The sequence below is a fragment of the Equus asinus genome, chromosome 20 (genome assembly GCF_041296235.1).
Source record: "Equus asinus isolate D_3611 breed Donkey chromosome 20, EquAss-T2T_v2, whole genome shotgun sequence".
In the NCBI taxonomy this organism is placed as follows: Eukaryota; Metazoa; Chordata; class Mammalia; order Perissodactyla; family Equidae; genus Equus; species Equus asinus.
In genome coordinates, this window is record NC_091809.1 from 71,161,022 (window position 1) to 71,179,434 (window position 18,413).

General features: G+C 36.3%; 1 protein-coding gene across 4 annotated transcripts in view; it reads left to right on the plus strand.

The window, feature by feature from the left end:
- The window catches only part of GRM5 (glutamate metabotropic receptor 5), a 468,644-nt gene that overhangs the window by 180,269 nt on the left and 269,962 nt on the right, over positions 1 to 18,413 (plus strand). The gene's annotated exons all lie outside the window — the stretch shown is intronic.

Below are 18,413 nucleotides of genomic sequence, written 5' to 3' on the forward strand. Positions count from 1 at the left end.
GGCCAAATGTCTGGGTACCTCATGACCCAGTCAAGTTGTCACATAAAATTAACCATCACAATCAGTAAGGTGACACCATAGTTTGAACATGTGAATGCAGTTCACCATTCCATACCTTTAAAAAGTTGTTATCCCCTATCTTGTCTCAATAAGCAGCCATTTTAAAGAGTAGAGAAAACTTTTAGAACCACTGCATCTTTCTCAATAGTACTGTCCAAAATAGAAAGCCAACTCACTTGTTATTAACTTTTGATGGCTCATTAAAGAAAACACGCTTCCTTTATTTTCCAAATGCTTAACTGACCTTCTGTGATCAGACTTAGCTCGTGCTTGGCTACATTTTATGACAGCCACTTTATGTCCCTAATTCTTTTCTGTCTGATCTGATGGCAATAGATTGATGGGACTATTTTAGTATGAGGCCAACTATCCTTCATAAAAATGATATTGAGTGATATTCCTTTTTCACTGATGTCATACATTTTGTCTAAAATCGTCCCTAGTTGGCGAGAGTGATGCACTGGCTGGTTTCATAAAACCCAGGAACATTCCCACTGCCAATATTCTTAAATGGCAAAGTTCAGTGTTACTACCTGGGCTAACACAATGGGAAAGAAAGAAGCTGGCTTTAAACAGTCCTGTTTTTCTGATAGGAGATAAGGGGTTCTGTAGTTCCTATCTGATGCTTTGCCAACATTTATAAGACAAATTATCAGCATTTGTTTTTCAGTCATATGATTTGTCAACAAGTAAATGTTTTTTGATCATATGTACACAAGGAAAATAGATTGGTGTTTACTATATTTGTCATTTTCTATCTGTATTTTTATTACCAGCAGCACCACAAGGCCAAAATTCAGTATTTTGTATATTTTAAGATTTATTTGGTATATGCTATTTCTAAGTTGTCTCCAAATCATTTAATTCATAGAATAATAGATTTTTAACCGTTTGTGAGGTTTCTGAATCCCTTCGTTAATTGGTTAATAATAATTCAACATTCACATAAGCACTGGTTCATTTCATCTTTGAACTATTTTGTTAGAAAAGTTTTCCTGACTCTGAATTTTCAAAATGTCTCCCTATAGTTTCCACCTCTTAGATCATATTCTTTTCTTTGGAAGTAACGTGATACTTTTCAAATATTTGGAAACGACAATATGGTCCTCAATCCCCCTCAGCTTCTCTTTGAAATATCCCTACTTTTTCCATTCCTGCTTCTTCATAGTGAAATGGCACTGTGGGCATTAATACAACCATTTGTCAGGACCATTTATAAGATCATTTATCAAATGCTGTGTGCCCATTACTACACCAAGTACTTTATATGCATTGTTTCATTTAATTATTCATTTGTCAAATATTGAGTGGCTACTATATTTTAAGATGCTTGAGATACATCAGTGAATAAAACAGACATTAATCACCAGCCTTATGGACCTTGTGGACCTCACAAATGATAAGCTATATAGAAGTTGTAATAAGAGGTATGAAAAAAATAAATCTAAGAACAACTTGCATATTGAGTACTATGATCATCTCCATTTTATAGACAAGGACTCCAAGATTCAGTGAATATTGAGTAACAATGACATGAAGATGGCTATATGGATGCATGTGATGAGGGCAAAATTCAAAATAAGTCTGTGTAACTCTAGAGACTGAGAAATTAGGACTGTGTTCTACTGCTTCTCAGTAAGCTGGAAGAAATCCTGTTCATAAAAGTGGAGGTCTAGGGATGTGAGCAGAAAAGCCAAATTTAATAGTTGTAAGAGAGAATTTAGAACGTCTACTCACTTGCAATTTACAAGTGAGGAAACTGAGACCCCAAAGTTTGGAGAACGTGGTCAAGGTCGCACAAGAGCCCAATGACCATGACTCATAATCCAGTGCTTTTCTCTACTAGCCTGTCTCTTGTAGAATAGAAACAGGAGAGAAGTTATAATCTGATAGCAAACCCCAGTTCTTCATAGATCCTGGGTGTGTACAGAAAGTATCCCAGATAATTCAAACTTAAGTTAGCATTTTTATTAATGTCCCCTCCTAAAAGCTCCTATTCAATTACCCCTATAACTACTCTTAGTATTTTCAGACTATTTTGTTTGCATATTTTCTCCCGCTCTCTCTATATTCTCCTTCCTCTCTTCACCCCCAACTCACACTTGGATGGATGGTTCTTAGAAACCAGAAGTCAAAGTTATGAGAAAAAAATCTATATTCAGAACTTCCTAGGGGATTCCACATTTAACAGCTGTAGTTACTTATAATTCTTTGCAGCTGCCTTGGGACAACCTTGTTTAATAGGTCATTCAACTAAAATGTTTGGCAGGACTAAGATAACTCTGCTGCTGAGACACCCTCATCCGTCAACATGTCTCACCATCTGTCCTGCACATCAGTAGCCTGTTAAGAGTGATATAGACCTGGCCACTGGGTCTTCTCATTTGAGCTCTGGGCAATCTGCTGTCTCATTGCCAATAATAATGTACTGTCCAGGTCCCTGAAATAATTTTGCTAAACACGTTGGCCCTGACAGCAGGATGGAATCAATAATCTGAACAGTAATGACATTTCTAAAGGGGCTTATTTTTCTAGAATGGATACAGTGTTTTAGTTCTTAACCTGGGAAAATATTACTTGAGGTATATTATTTACGAGTTATAAACCTGAATATGAACTTGGAAAAAAGGACCAATTTTTAGCAAATTAACTATTTAAAGATTGTTTTATCTCATCTATGATTAGCCGAAACTATTTATCTATTTGAATTAAGAATCTCTGTCCTTCAATATGATGACTGTTACAGGCCACAATAGGAAATGTACTTAAATTTCAAAACTACAGTCATACGTCACTTAATGATGGGGATATGTTCTGAGAAATGCATCTTTAGACTATTTCATCATTGTGCAAACATAATAGAAGTGTACTGAAGGGGAACAAAATTTGCCACCCCAAAATGTATCTCTTTAACATGGCAATTATTTTAGGCTGATTATTTTTAAGAAACAAAAAGCTTCCAAAAGTTTTTCTTGTTACCTCCCCTTAACTGCCTAATAGAATTCAGATTAAAAAAACCTGTCTCAGGAAGCAAGCTATCACCTTAGCATAACATGAACTAGGTGATAGACAGGGAGGAACCTAGAAGAGTCTGTTTGTTGGGCCTCCCCTGTGTTCTTCTGTTTCTGTGTGGCCAAACATTTATTTTCCAAATGTTTACTCCTTTCACTGTCCTGTGAATTGCCTACCTTCTCTTTGAAGCCTCTGATCCTCCCTACACCCAACATGTTCTTTTCTCTTTAGCTGAGGATGATATTTAAGGTGAAGGCATAAGCCATTTTTGCAAGTTACTTGGTTTTCCTGGGTTTCTCCCATGTATCTGTGTTATTAAACGTATTGTTTGTTTTTCTCCTGTTAATCTCTCAGGTCAATTTAATTCTTAAACCAGCCAGGAAAACCTAGAAGGGTAGAGGGAAATCTTTTCCTCCCCTAGAGTATTTACACAAATCTATGATATAACCTACTACACAACTAATGTTATTATATAATGCTACTACATAACTAATGTTATGGGATCGCCATTGTTTATGTCGTCTGTCTTTGACTGAATAATTGTTATGCGGTCCATGACTGGATTTGAGGATTATAGCCAGTTTTTCTTAGTAGAAGGTCACTCCACATCAATATTTTTCAAAATAGAAAGGACAAGAGCTCACTGTAATAAATATCTTTGTGAATAAAATTACAAACAATTGTTCTACTAAAACCACGACAGTAGCTATTACCCAGAGGTTGATATTAGTCTTTATCCTTGCATATCACCAGAGCATTTATTCCAAATTAAATCTTTTTGAAAACAAGTATACTTGTCCTTTACTGGGCCATGCAGTGTCACTTAATTGTAATATGAAAGAAAGTTATTTTCACTGAGTTCCTGTTATGCTCCAGGAGGTAAGGAGAGAGGGAAAGAGAGTGGGAAGGGGAAGAAGGGAGCAGGGAGGAGAGGAGATAAGAGGAGAGAGAGAGAGAAATTTAATGCCTTAAGCAATATTGGATATGTCAAGTTTTAGATGCTTTTGAGTTTGGTAATAATATCCCCATTTTATAGGAGAGAAATTGAGACTCAAAGAGGTTAAAAGATGAGACAAGCTCACACCAGCTTCTTACCCTGCTGGCCATTTTAAGTATCACAAAAAGAAGTCTTTTAGCAACATGAATGTTTTTACACTTTCTGCACTTAAACTGATAAGCTCAGTTTAATTTTGCTTTATTTTTGTTTTTGTTATTTTTAGGTTATTCTTTGAAAAGTAAATAAACTTAGTAAAATGCCTTGAAAATTGGTGGGATTTTTGTTATGTATTCATAATGCAAATAAAGCCAGTCAAACTATGTCCCACTTTGCCTGGAGTTGTTTTACTGCTTATCTACATTTGAATTGGGAAGACAGGACTAACTGCATAATGTTCAGTCTATAAACAGCCACTTGTTGGATGCACTTGGCTTAGACCATATGCAAAACTCTCTGAACCATGTGGGTTGAGCACAGAAAGTAAGGGGAGCATGTGTGAAGAAGTTTGGCAAGGAGCCTAGGAAGCAATATTTTCAGCCTTGTAGTATTTTGGAGAAGGTCTTTTTTTGTGGGGGTAAAAATATGATATGTATGATTTTCCAAAAGATAACTCTGGTGTATGGATTATGAATTTGAAGAGGTAAGGTGGATACAGGGCAACCAGTATCCCTAACAAAAATGCTATTTTCATGGACTAACGCAGTGTAAATGACAAAAAGGTGGCAGATCAAGAGCTACTTGCTAATTAAAATATGCTTATTACCTTGTTTGTGGTGATGGTATCAGAAGTATATGCACATGTCCAAATGCATCAAAATGTATACATTAAATATGTGCAACCTTTGTAAATTATGTACAACTCCATAAGTTGAAAAAAAGTCTGTAGGTGCTGCTGATGTATTGGATATTGTGGAGGAGTATGGGAAAGATGTCAAGGTTGACTCCTAGATTCTTATGTTATATAACAAGACGAACAATGGTACCTTTACTGAGATGAAGACAATTGGAAAAGAATCAGCTATGAGGTAGAGAGCAGGTCATGAGTTTAGTTTTGGATAAGTTGAGTTAATGTGCATTTCAAATACAAAAATAGCCAATAAAGCTGGAGAATATGTGAGTCTGGAGCTCAAAAGAGGTATAAAGGGCTGCAAAATAAAAATGAGTGAATCATCTGAAAAATTTAGATTTATTAACAGAAGACATGGGTGTGTAGGATTAAAAGAGAGGAAGTCTAAAAACTTAGCTTTGAGGAACCTCAAAATTTATTGGTTGAGGGGGACTGGCCCAGCGGCATAGTGGCTAAGTTTGTGTGCTCCACTTCAGTGGCCTGGGGTTCACAGGTTTGGATCACGGGCACAGACCAACACGCTGCTCATCAAGCCATGCTGTGGCAGAGTCCTATATACAAAATGGAGGAAGACTGACACAGATGTTAGCACAGGGACAATCTTCCTCAAGCAAAAAGAGGAAGAACAGCAACAGATGTTAGCTCAGGGCCAACCTTCCTCACCCAAAAAACCCAAAAATTAATAATTGGAAAAAAAAATGAACTATGAAAAGGAGATAAGGAGAAGGCAAAGCCAGAGATATAGGAGGAAAACCCAGAGAATATTCTGTCATCCCAGCCAATGGAAGAGATTGTTTAAAGGAGATACCACCAGTGTCAAATGATTCTAGGTCAAATAAAATAATACTGAAAAGGCCTTTCGATTTATTGAGATGGAAGTAATTAATGATTGAGCAAGAGATGGTTGAATGAGGGAAGAAAAGCAGATTCAGAATGAAATGAAGTGGCTAAGAAGTGAGTAGGAGGTGAGAAAAAAAACCTTTTGGCATGTAAGTCATTCTTTTGGGAAGTTAAACTAATAAGGAATGGAAAATGATAAAACTATATCTTGAGAAAAAATGAGATCATGAGAGTTTTTTTAAGATAGTATTTTTATTTTTCCAAAAATGTAATTTATGATCATGAAAAATAATTTAAATGGTGAACAAAGCTATGCAGAGAAATTACTTATATTTCTACATCTGCATCAACACAAAAGATGCTACGACATTATTTAGTATTTGCCAATCCTATAGATGAAAATTGGCATCATTATGTTTTAATTTGTAGTTCTTTAATTGTGAGTGAGATTGTACATCTTTCATGTGTCAATAAGTGATTTATGTTTGTATTTTATGCAAGCTACCTATTCATGCGCTTAGTCCATTTTTATCTGTTTATTTTTCCTCATTGATTTATATAAAAGCACTTTCTAAGGTAGGGAAAGGAGCTCACTGACACGTGTAGCAAATATTTTCCCTTTGTCATTTAGTTTTGACTTTATTTATGGCATTTTGGACCATGCCAAACAATTTTTTAGTTATTTTCTTCACATTTTTCTTTTATGATTCATGAGATTTGTATGTTGCATACAGAGGTCAGTCACAAAGGTTTGTTTGTTTAATTGGTGGTTTAATTTTAGGATCCAGGTAGGATAGGAGGATTTAATTAATGATAGAGGACAATTAATAATATAAAATCCCTAAAAATGTGGGGACATTTAAAGCATAGGTGGGGGGAGCAAGCTGAGAAGTTCAACTCTAGAACTGGGACAGAAATAAAAAAATATGTCAGGGGCAGAGGTAGGTACGTTTAAGGTTTGCAAATAGGAGACTCACTTGATAGGCCCTCTTTTCTTTGTAAATTTGGAGGCAAGAATGGAGTGTGTGCATGTGTGTGGGGTGTGTGTGTGTGGTGTGTGTGTGGAGTAGCAGTGAATTCAGAAGTTGTCAGTAGAGATTGGAGAACTGGGAAAACTACACTGTTAATAAGTGGTTTCATATATCATCTTTATTTTATATTACTCCATCTGTTACCAACAATGGGGAGAGAAAGATCTGGCTATCTCATAATGGAGAAATGGTCTTAAAATAACAGCAAATTTAACATCTGTACATGTACTGTCACATCAAGTATTGTAATGAATTCTCACTGTTAGGGTTTTAAAGGTTGATTAAACAACAGCCCTGTTCTCAAATTAAAAACCAACAGGACTGAGTCATGGAGATTAATGTGTATCAGCTAATTAGAGACCAAGTCGCTGATCTGTGACCAAATGGACTTCCTAACACTGCTCCCCAGCCCCAGAGTCACAGGCAGGGCTGGACAACAGCAGGACTGTCCTGCTTTAGAAGGTGGCTTTTAGGAGGACAGGAAAACTCTGAGGTTCAGAGGACAGACTGCTCTGTGAAGAGAAGAGACTGAGTCACACCTGCTCAACTCTGTCTCCAGTCCCACCAGACAGGTAAGTCCCTCATGCCCAGCAGGAAAGGGAGGGAAATGGTGGAGAAAATCTGTGTGTTTTCTTTCCATGCTTTTCCCTCCTGGAGAGTGGAAATCCCTCTGAAATGCTCCTTTTTGAAATGTGAAGAGTGACATATATTCTCCTCTCTCTCACAAGTCCCTTCTGAAGTACGCAGATTAACTCTGCAGATGAGAATTCTGAAGCTCAGAGACATTACTTGTCTCATCAGTGCCACCATGCTTACTAGATGTGCAGCTGAAATTGAAATGAAACCAGTTGCTTTGTGAAGTGTTACGGATCTGACAACTGGAAGTGCCCAGGAGAAGAGGAGGCCTTGATGTTATTGGACAGAGAAGAATTCCTGCGTGAGAGATGAACCATCTGATGACGTCAGACGCCCTTTGTGTGCCAGGGCCTTTTACATTACAGGCACCTGCATCTCAAAGGCTTCTGGTAAACTTAAGGCTGATTGCACTTCTAAAACTTGTTTAGATGAAATTTTAAAATAATTGAATAATAATAATAGCTATTTACAGAGTGCCCTTTGTGAGGAAAGCACTGTCTTAAGTGGTTGGTTCTCACGTATTAATATATTGACTCTTCACAACAATCCTATTTGACAGCTTTGTTAACTTCATTTTATTGCTGAGGAAATTGAGGTACAAAGAGATGACTAGTTTGCTCAAGATCACACAGGCAGTAAGTGGGAGAGAGGGTATTGGAAGTCACCTGTATCCTACCTAACCACTGTGGTAAACTAGCTAGATCTTTGATAATCCTTAATTTCAGTAATAAATTTGATCCTTATAGTATAACATATTAATTTATTTTTCTCTGTTACTAAAACAGACAATCTTTAAAAAAGTAGGAATTAAAGATAATTCTGAAAGAGAGATTTCTTTTTTTTAAGTAAGATAAATAAAATCTAGAGCAATCCAACATCCTGTAAAGCAGAAAAATTCAGTGATTAGATGAGCTATTCAACCTGCATTATCATTTTTCCAGGAAAATACTCTGATGAAATTTCATTTTCAAGGCCAGCCCAGTGGCATGCTGGTTGGATTTGCATGCTTTGCTTTGGCAACCTGGGGTTTGTGGGTTCAGATCCCAGGCATGGATGTGCATATGGCCCATCAGGCCATGCTGTGGTGGTGTCCCATATACAAAAAATGGAGGAAGACTGGCATGAATGTTAGCTCAGGGACAATCTTCCCCAAGCAAAAAGAGGAAGATAGGCAACAGATGTTAGCTCAGAGCCAATCTTCCTCACATATTCACACAAAAATTAGTTTTCAGGAAACGGAAAAGTTTACAGTTGCTTTGTAAGAATGATCAAACATCTGTGAATAAACAAAGACAAACACAGAATATTATTCTGTGGTGAAACCAGGTGAAATTCATACGCTCTTCTGTTGTTTTCCAGAAGACTTAATATGGTTGGGTGGAGTGTCTGTCTTATGTACATGTGTCTACCAGTTGAGGACACTGTGATGAATCATTCTAAAGCAGTGGTTGGCAAAGTAAGGCCCATGGGTCAAATCCAGCTCACCTCCTATTTTTGTAAATAAAGTTTTATTAGAAAACAGCCACGCTTATTTACACAATGTTTATGGCTGCTTTGAGCTACAAAGGTAAAGTTGAGTAGTTGTAACAGAGAACATATGTCCCATAAAGCCTAAAATATTTACTATCTGGCCCTTTTCAAGAAAAAGTTTGCTCACCCCTGATCTAGAGACTTTTTCATCTGTGACGATGGCTCTGCTCACTTAGACAACATCTTAGAACTTGTGCTTTGAATATTTATTCAGCAGTAGTCATGGTTTGCATGTAGACTCTGCTTTCTTTTCAATTCTTCTCAAGGTTTTAAGGCCCCTGCTGGGTCATGGGATCAGGCAGTTTGAGGAGTGTTGGTTGGTGTTAGGGGTACATGTTGAGTGCTGTGTTTATCAGTGGAGAGGAGACCAAGAACAAAGGAGCTCTTTTTGATTTCAGCCTCCTGGAACATAGTGTTCAAAGCAATTGGAACATACGAAGCATTTGAAATACCTCCTTATTCAATCCTGAGTGATTTAATTTTATCTAAAATAAAGGAATGTGTTAAATTTAATAAGGAAGGTACTGTTTGGGTGTAAACATTAGTCTTTCTAATACAGTTATTTTCACCCCTCTCATTTGCTAAATTGGACTGATGACATGGATTAAAAATTTGTCCTATCTTTGTCCCTCTATCTATCTTCCCTATTTTCCTGAGAGCTGTTTTTCTAAAAAACAAATTTAATTATGTAATCCTTCTGCATGCTAATCTTAGTTGACTCCCTTTTCTTTCATATTCAAATCCCTAATTAGGCATGCATGGCCTTTTGAAATATGGTCAAATCTGCCTATCATTTTTTCACTATACTTAGAGGTGAGATTTAAAATATTTAACAACTGGTGAGATATGGATCCAATTAGAATAGATGAAAATCATAACCAGTGGGTAAATCTGTGCTGATGCGTGCCACCTAAATATCAGAACTGATACACTTCTACACCCCTCCCACCACTACCAAGTCTTCACTTTGCCTGTATCAAAATGCTTACAATTTCCCAAACATACCAGGCTCCCAGTATCACCTACACTGTCTTCTCCTTGGAATAACCTCCCTGTGTTTTACCAATGAAACTGATGTTTATTATGTAAGACATTCCCCAACAGTTTTGGAGACTTCCTGAACTCTAGTAGGACTTCCACAGATCTGTTAGAGCCCCTGTGACTTTTCATTCCTATTTTTCTCTTTTCCTCTTCCTCTTCTCCACTGGAATATGAGCTCCTTGAAGTGTGAGCAAAGGTTATTAATCTTTGCCTATAATATCTAACATATTATAAATATTTGAGAATGACTGTGACTACAGAGGAAAACCAAGTGTGGCAGTTATGTAGAGATAGAAAAAAGTGCTCTCCAATTCCAGTCCCCCTAAGTAAAAGACATGTTTTTCAGGCTCGTAGAAAGTAGAAAAACAAAATGAATGCATGCCACTCTGCGAGGAAGCCAGTTAAAAACCGCATGGTAGAGGGCAGTGGTAATTCCTTAGGAAACACTCCCTAAGGTTTATTTCATGAGAGATGTCTATTTCATAGGTTTTAGTACACAATGGTGAGCTTCTGGCCTACACAAAACATGTCAGTGAAAAGTGAGGCACTTTCTATGAGGCTTAACGATGCAATCAACTAATCGATCACTTGCAATAGGAAAAATTAAATTATTAGTAAAGTGGTGAAACAAGGAAGATGTGAACATGTTTGGACACATGTCTGTGCTGTTTCAAAGGAAGGCTTCAAAGGTTTTATTGAGTTCCTTTCAAAGGGAAAGAAAACAGCTTTAGTTTCTTCAGTACGCTAAGCTTGCATTAGACTTGCCAAATAAGAAGGTGAACATTGATTAGAAATGGTTCACTTGTTTGTTCAGAACACTTTAAAGTTTTATTCTCTTCTAATATCTTATCAAGGCATGAATACAAACCTTTATTTTTCAGGCTGATTTATAGAGACTCTCTCAGCTTAATGTTTTTGAACCTCTCAATCTGTTTTCTTATTTGTTTGTATCTTTATTTATTTAAGAGACTGTATTTTGGAGCAGTGTTAGGTGCATAGCAAAATTGAGAGGAAGGTACAGAGAATCCCCATTTTCTACCTGCCCCTACACATCCATAGCCTCCCCCATTACCAACATCCCCCACCATAGTGCTGCATTTGTTACAATTGATGAACCTACCTTGATACATCATTGTCACTCAGAGCTCAGAGTTTATATGAGGGTTCACTCTTGGTGTTGTACATTCTATGGGTGTGGACAAATGCATAATAACATATATCCCTCATTACAGTATCGTAAAGAGCATTTTCACTGCCCTAAAAATCTTCTGTGATCTGCCTTTTCATCTCTCCCTTCCTACTAACTCCTGGCAACCAGTAACCTTTATACTGTCTTCATAGTTTTGCTTTTTCCAGAATGTCATAGAGTTGGAATCAGACAGTATGTAGTCTTTTCAGATTGGCTTCTATCACTTAGTAGTGTGCGTTTACGTTTCCTCTATATCTTTTCATGGCTTGATAGCTCACTTCTTTTTAGTGCAGAATGATATTCCATTGTCTGGATGTACCACAGTTTATTTATCCGTTCACCTACTGAAGGACATCTTGGTTGCTTTCAAATTTTGGTAATTATGAATAAAGTTACTGTAAACATCCATGTGCAGCTTTGTGTGTGGACATAAGTTTTCAACTCCTTTGAGTAAATACCAAGGAGCGTGATTACTGGATTATATGGTCAGAGTATATTTAGTTTTCTGAGAAACTGCCAGACTGCCTTTCTAAGTGACTACTATTTCGTATTCTCACAAGGAATGAATGAGAGTTCTTCTTGCTCTACATCCTTGCATTTGTTGTTGTCAGTGTTCTAGATTTGGTATTTGTTTAGTTTTAATATGTTTTCACAGATACTGTATTGATGTTACAGAAAGAAAAGAAGAATATTTTCCAAAATCCAATTTCAAAATCGAATGTTTGTTTTCATTTGCCTTTTCGTCTTTGAGGCTTTGAAATGTGCCCATTCATCTTTTTAAAGTGTAGTGTTGACGTAAGTAGATATTATGCTAATACATATTTTCCCATTATCTCTTTTGTTTCTTCCTAACCTCTTCCTTGTCATCACTCCCTTCCTTCCCTTCCCCCAGGTAACCAACGCGAATAACTTAAGTGTTTTCTTCCTCACATTTCTTCTTGGTTTAATAATCATTGACACACGCATTTCCCCCCAATTATTGTCTTTTCTTGACTCTATATTAAATTTTCCCACTCCTTTCATGTACCTAATCAAATATGGTTCTTTTATACCTTCTGCATTTCCTTCCTTGACCAAAAGAGTTTCTCTGAACACCAGGAGAATTTTGTTTGTTTTTTTACCTTTACTTACTTGATCCGACCAGAATTTTAAAAAATTAAATCGATGTAGTAAAAGATCCAGGATTATTTTCTTTACGGTAGATTCTCAGATGTGTCTGCATGATCTATTAAATAATCCTTTCCCTCTGAAATAATACTAATGCTTCTCATATTAAATTTTACATTTTTAAAATTACATATTTTCTGTAAACTAGTATTTAATTTCAGAATCTTTCTTTGGTACTATTGTTTTATTTGTCTCTTCTTTTGCTGGTAGCATAGCATTTTTATTACATTGTCCTTCTAGTATACTTTAATAACCAGTAAGGCGCACTATACTAGCTATTCTTATTTTCCATAATTTTCTTATTTTTCTTACGTATTATTGGTCCAGAAGAGCTATAAACATTATTTTTCTAATTATAAAATTAGCTTTCTAAATATTATTTTTGGAGGATTGAAATTTTAATGATGTTAGATATTCTAATCCAAAAATAGGGAAGAATTTTATTCAGATTTTTATATCCTTCCAAAAAGATAGATTACTTTATAAAAATTTAATATTTTTATTGAATTATTATTGTGCTTTGCATTTTTTGTTTCTTGTATTTTTAATGTCTAGCTAATTATTGCTAGTATAGGGAAAAGCAACTTGATGTTTGTATGACTCAAATTCCTTATTTGATATTTTAGCTCTTTTCAAGAGCTTTGAATTTTCTAGATATGCAAAAATTTTATCAACCCCAAATAATTGAGTTACTTTGTTCCATTACTTGTACTAATTATGTCATTTTCTTGACTTATTGTATTCACTAAAATCTCTACAACACTGTGTATGATAGTGATAACAAGCATCATTTTCTGTACTTCATTTGGATGAATTAGTTTGTTATTTCACTATTTAGAATTAAATTTTATGTTTTTGTCTTTATCATATTTACTTATTTTCTTCTTACCTTGTCATTTCAGCAATCCTGTGTACTCATATCTTCAGATCCAATTACACAAAGTAAAGAAAACATACACACACACACACTCTAATTAGAGCAAAAAGATTGGATGTGAAATTAGGAACCTAGTGGTAAAAGTATAATCTGAATTATCATAAGGAATACTTTTAAAACTTACATTTGGGTCTGGTTCAAAATGACAACCTAAATACACAAGGTTACCCCTCCTTCTGCCTCAAAGTCCATTGAACTGACTTGCCATTTCATTTAGAGTAAAAGCCATAGTCTTTACCATGTCTTACTGATACCGGCTCAACGCAAGGTTGATATAAGGGAAGCCGTATTGTAGAAAAGAAACCATATTGTAACTTTAAGTGACCTCTGATTAACTAGCCCAGACACGCGCTGTAGATTTTGTGGCCGCTGCTCCCGGCTGCTTTAAGATGCTAACTTTGTTCTTCTGAGTTCCTTAGAAATAGGCAGAGAGCCTGTGCTGATAGCCATCATCAATGACAACTGAAAGATCAGGGTATAGGGCGTTGCTCCATTCTCTGATGCATATCCAGTAAAACAGAGGACTGTCAGGAACTGGGACCAGATGTCTGCCCCACCCAGAGACCAGCCGCCTCCCCCAACTGGAGACTGGCTCCATATATAACTGGCCTATAGTCTTTGTTCTGTGAGATGGTTCTTTCGGATATGAGTCGGGCATCTTCCCTCTTGCTAGCAAGCTGTATAATAAAGCACTTTCTCTTCTACCACCTTGCCTCCTGACTATTGGCATGTCTTGCAGTGGGCAAACGACCCCCCTTAGGCAGTAACATTACCAGATGCCCACATATGTCCCTCCCTTCCCCACCCACGTCCTATTGCTCCTCTCCTCTTTCACTCCACTCCAGCCACCATGATCTTCCTACTGTTCCTCAAAAACTCCTAATCCATGTCCACCTCAGGGCCTATGCATTTGCTGTTCCCTTGGCCTGAAACAATCTTCCACCAGACATCCCCACCACTGGATTCTTTATCTGAGGTCATCCCTAGCATGTTACCTTCTCAGTGAAACTTCCCTGACCACTCTATTTCCACTTGAAGGATACACTCCCCGTTATCCACATCACTTATTGTCTTCTAATATGCTATGTAATTTTCTTATTCATTCAGTTTATTGTCTCTCTAGTCTGTGCTAGAAGATAAACTCCATGAGGGCAGGAATTTTTATCTGTTTTGTCCACTGCTCTATCCTCTATCCCCGGAAAAATGCCTGCTGCATAATAAGCACCTAATAAAATAATCAACAAACTGGAGAACCTTTAACCCATATTTTGGCAGACAGGATTTTTTAAAGTTTCCCAGTCAAGACTCTGGAATCATCTGAGATCAGAGATAGCAGGTCTGGGAGAAGAAGCAGGTTTCACATCTCCAGCCAAGAAAGTAGTTTTATGATCTCAGAACAGCTAAGCTAGTTGCCTTGCTCTCACCAGTCTCCTCTCACCAAAACACTCTTTGAACAGTTGACTCTTTCTTCATCCCCCCAAAAAAGCCTTGGATAGGAAAAGGGGCCTAAAATATTAGCAGAAAATTAAAAGCTGAGAGTTCTAGAGATCTCCTTGACATATGAGGATGCATGTGGGGATGAGTCAGGTGAGATCTAGAAAAATGAGATGTGCTTGAAGATTAGGGTATTAAAATGCACCATTGCTGATGTGGACCGTGCTGAATGAGGCCGTGGCCCAGAAGGTGGCCCAGGAGAGTGTGACAGAATTGATGTAGGGGTGAGTGATACTGCCATTAGCTCACTGATTAAGTTACTTGCATAAATGTTGAATTTCCTAGAGGTTTCTGTGTTTTTAGTGTTCAGATGTCCTCATATCTAAAAAAAAAGACATCTGTCCTTTGTACAAATCACTTATTCAGCCTGAGAACGTTATTCTGCCCCCCCAAAATCCGTTACAAATAAACCTTTTGTTTCCTACAATAGAATCTTAGTTCTGATGTTATGCCAAAAAACTTTGAAGATATATCTGCATTTAATATGGTAGTCTCAAGAGATTCTTATAGCTTGAAAATTCCATTTTTATATTTTTGCAGTTTTTATAGCAGGCTGGGTTATGTGGCAAAACAGTTGAAAAAGGCAGTGGTGGAAACTCCTGTGGGAAAATTTCATTTCTAAAAATGCTACCTAATCTCATGATTTCTAAGTAGACAAGGAGGATTGGTTTTTTTAGCTTAGAATTTGCTACTATGCATTTTGAGACAATATCATAATCGTAACATTGCTAATGCCTTATATTTCTGCAGTGCATTAAAGATTACAAATGCTTTTATGTGCATTATGCCATTTAATCCTCCTTGTCCAGTAAATGCATGGTAGTCATCAGTGAAAATGTGTCCAGATGGCTGAAAATGGACATCAGCCCCCTCCCCCCCATAAATAGTAGACTAGTAGCTATCAAATATAGGCTTTTAGAAAGCTTTAATGAAAGTTTCAAAGGTCCAAAACTGAAATTAAATAAATAATAATTACATATACATATAATTGTTTGTACATGTATCTGTGTCTTGTGTGTGTATGGTTGTTAGCTATCTTTATTTAAAAAGAATTTTTTTCATTCATTTATTGCTTCAACAAGCATTTATTTGTATGTGCTATGTTGCAGGCACCATATACTGAATATAGCATAGCAACAGCAACCCATATAACCCTGTCCTTCTGGAGCTTAAAGTCCAAGTAAACAATAAAATAAGAAACAAATACTTAATTCTAATTCTATGTTTCTTAGCTTTATCAAGGTCTAATATGCAAAATATATACAAAATTTACTTGCATACAAATGTAAATATTTGACATACAAAATATTGCACTCATTTAATGTATGTATCTTGATGAGTTTGGACATAAGCCCAACCTGTGATACCATCACCACAACCAAGGTCCCAAACATATCTATCACCTCTAAAAATTTCCTTGTGTTCTTTTGTGTGTGTGTGTGTGTGTGTGTGCATTTGTGTCTGTTTTGGTAATAACACTTAGCATGAGATCTATCCTCGTAACATTTTAAAGTTCACAATATCGTATTGTTAACTGTAGGTCCTGTGTTGTACAGCAGATCTCTAGAACGTATTCATCTTGCATAACTGAAACTTTACACCCGCTGAAAAACAACTCCCCATTTACCCCTCCCCCAATCCCTGGCAACTACCATTTTATTCTCTCTTATTATGAGTTTGACCGTTTCAGACACATCATGAGTGGAATTATGCAGTATTTGTCCTTCTGTGACTAGCTTATTTTGTTTAGATGAGATTCTCTAGATTCATCCATGTTGTCATAAATGGCAGGATTTCCTTCCTTTTTAACACTGAATAATATTTCATTGTATGTATGTGCCACATTTTCTTTATCTATTCATTTGCCAATGGACATTTGGGTGTTTCCATATGTTGATTATTGTGAATAATGTTGCAGTGAACATGGGGGTACAGATGTGTCTTCAAGATCCTGATTTCAATTGTTTTGGATATACATCCAGAAGTGGGATTGCAGGATGATATGAGGGTTCCAGTATTCATTTCTTGAGGAGCCGCCACACTGTTTTCCATTATGGCTGTACCATTCTTCATTCTCACCAACAGTGTGCGGTTATGCACCATATAACAATGTTTTAGTTAATGACAGACCACATATATGATGGTGGTCTCATAAGATTAGTACCATATAGCCTAGGTGTGTAGTAGGCTATACCATCTACGTTTGTGTAAGTATGCTCTATGATGTTCGCACAATGACAAAATCACCTAACGACACATTTCTTAGAGTGCAGCCCCATCATTAAGCAATGCATGACTATATAAGACTTCAATTTCCACATCCTTGCCAATATTCGTTATCTTTTGTTTTTCTGAGAATAGCCATCCTAACAGGTGTAAGTTGATATCTCACTGTGGTTTTGATTTGCGTTTCCTTGATTAGTGATGATGAGCACCTTTCATATACCTGTTGTCCATCTCTTTGTCTTCTTTAGAGAAATGCCTATTCAAGTCGTTTGTCCATTTTTTAATTGTGTCATTTGGATTTTTTGCTATTAAGTTGTATGAATTCCTTATATATGTTGGGTATTAACAACTTATCAGATAGATGGTTTGCAAATATTTTCTCCCATTCCATAGGCTGTCTTTTCAATCTGTTGATTGTTTTCTTTGCTGTATAGAAGCAAAATTTAATAAGTGCAGTGAAGAAATAATCTCTTTTTGGAAGTAAAATATTCTTTCTTATATTAAATTGCACAATATTTCATGGTAATTTGTTTTGCTAAAAAAAATTGGCAAAAGAGACATATGAATTGCCAATACTCTGTTGACTCTAAATTATTTTGTAACTGTAATGGTATTTGTAACTGTAATGGTATTTGTGAAGCGCCATTCAAGGATTCTCTATGATGTGCATATACTTTTACAGATATCATTCCGGAGTGAGTAGTGATGAGTTTAAAACCCAGCTTGACACCTACAGTGAGACTTATCCTTTTCTTTTACGTAAAAATAATTACTTCTTTCTACCTAACCCAGTAACTCTCCAAAAAATACAATATATTTGTGTTCTAAATTAGAATGCAGAGTATGGTTAACATTTATAATAGCATTTGAGCATCCAGTGTGTTAAAGGTCAAATAAAATAAAGATGACTGAAAATATCAAAGAGAGAATGTAGTGTCATTCACACTAAAACCCAAGCTGCCTTACTTTCTTCCAGTATTCCTTCAGAAATATATAAACAGTGAAAATCTTTCTTATGGCTTAAGTCAGTATTTGCCCTAATTAATCTTAATTCCAAAAGCTGTAATGATTCGAAATTCAGCTTGTCTTTTGAGTAATTTATTCACATTTAAAACACAAAGCAGCTTTTGAAATGTCTAGCATTCATTGCACCCCACATGCGAGTTATCAATCTAGTTTTACGAGGATCATTGAGGGGTTATGCAAGAGACCCACAGCTGTATGTCAAATGGTCTCTATTCCCTCATCTTGATAAAAATCATAGAAAAGGATAATTTGCTGATTTAAGACAAAACTCATTTCTGAATTAATATAATTGAGGCGACAGAATGGTAAATAAGCAAATAAGACTGCCTCTAGTATTCCTGAACTAATTGGGCCAGTAATGCCTTTGGAGGGAAAAATTG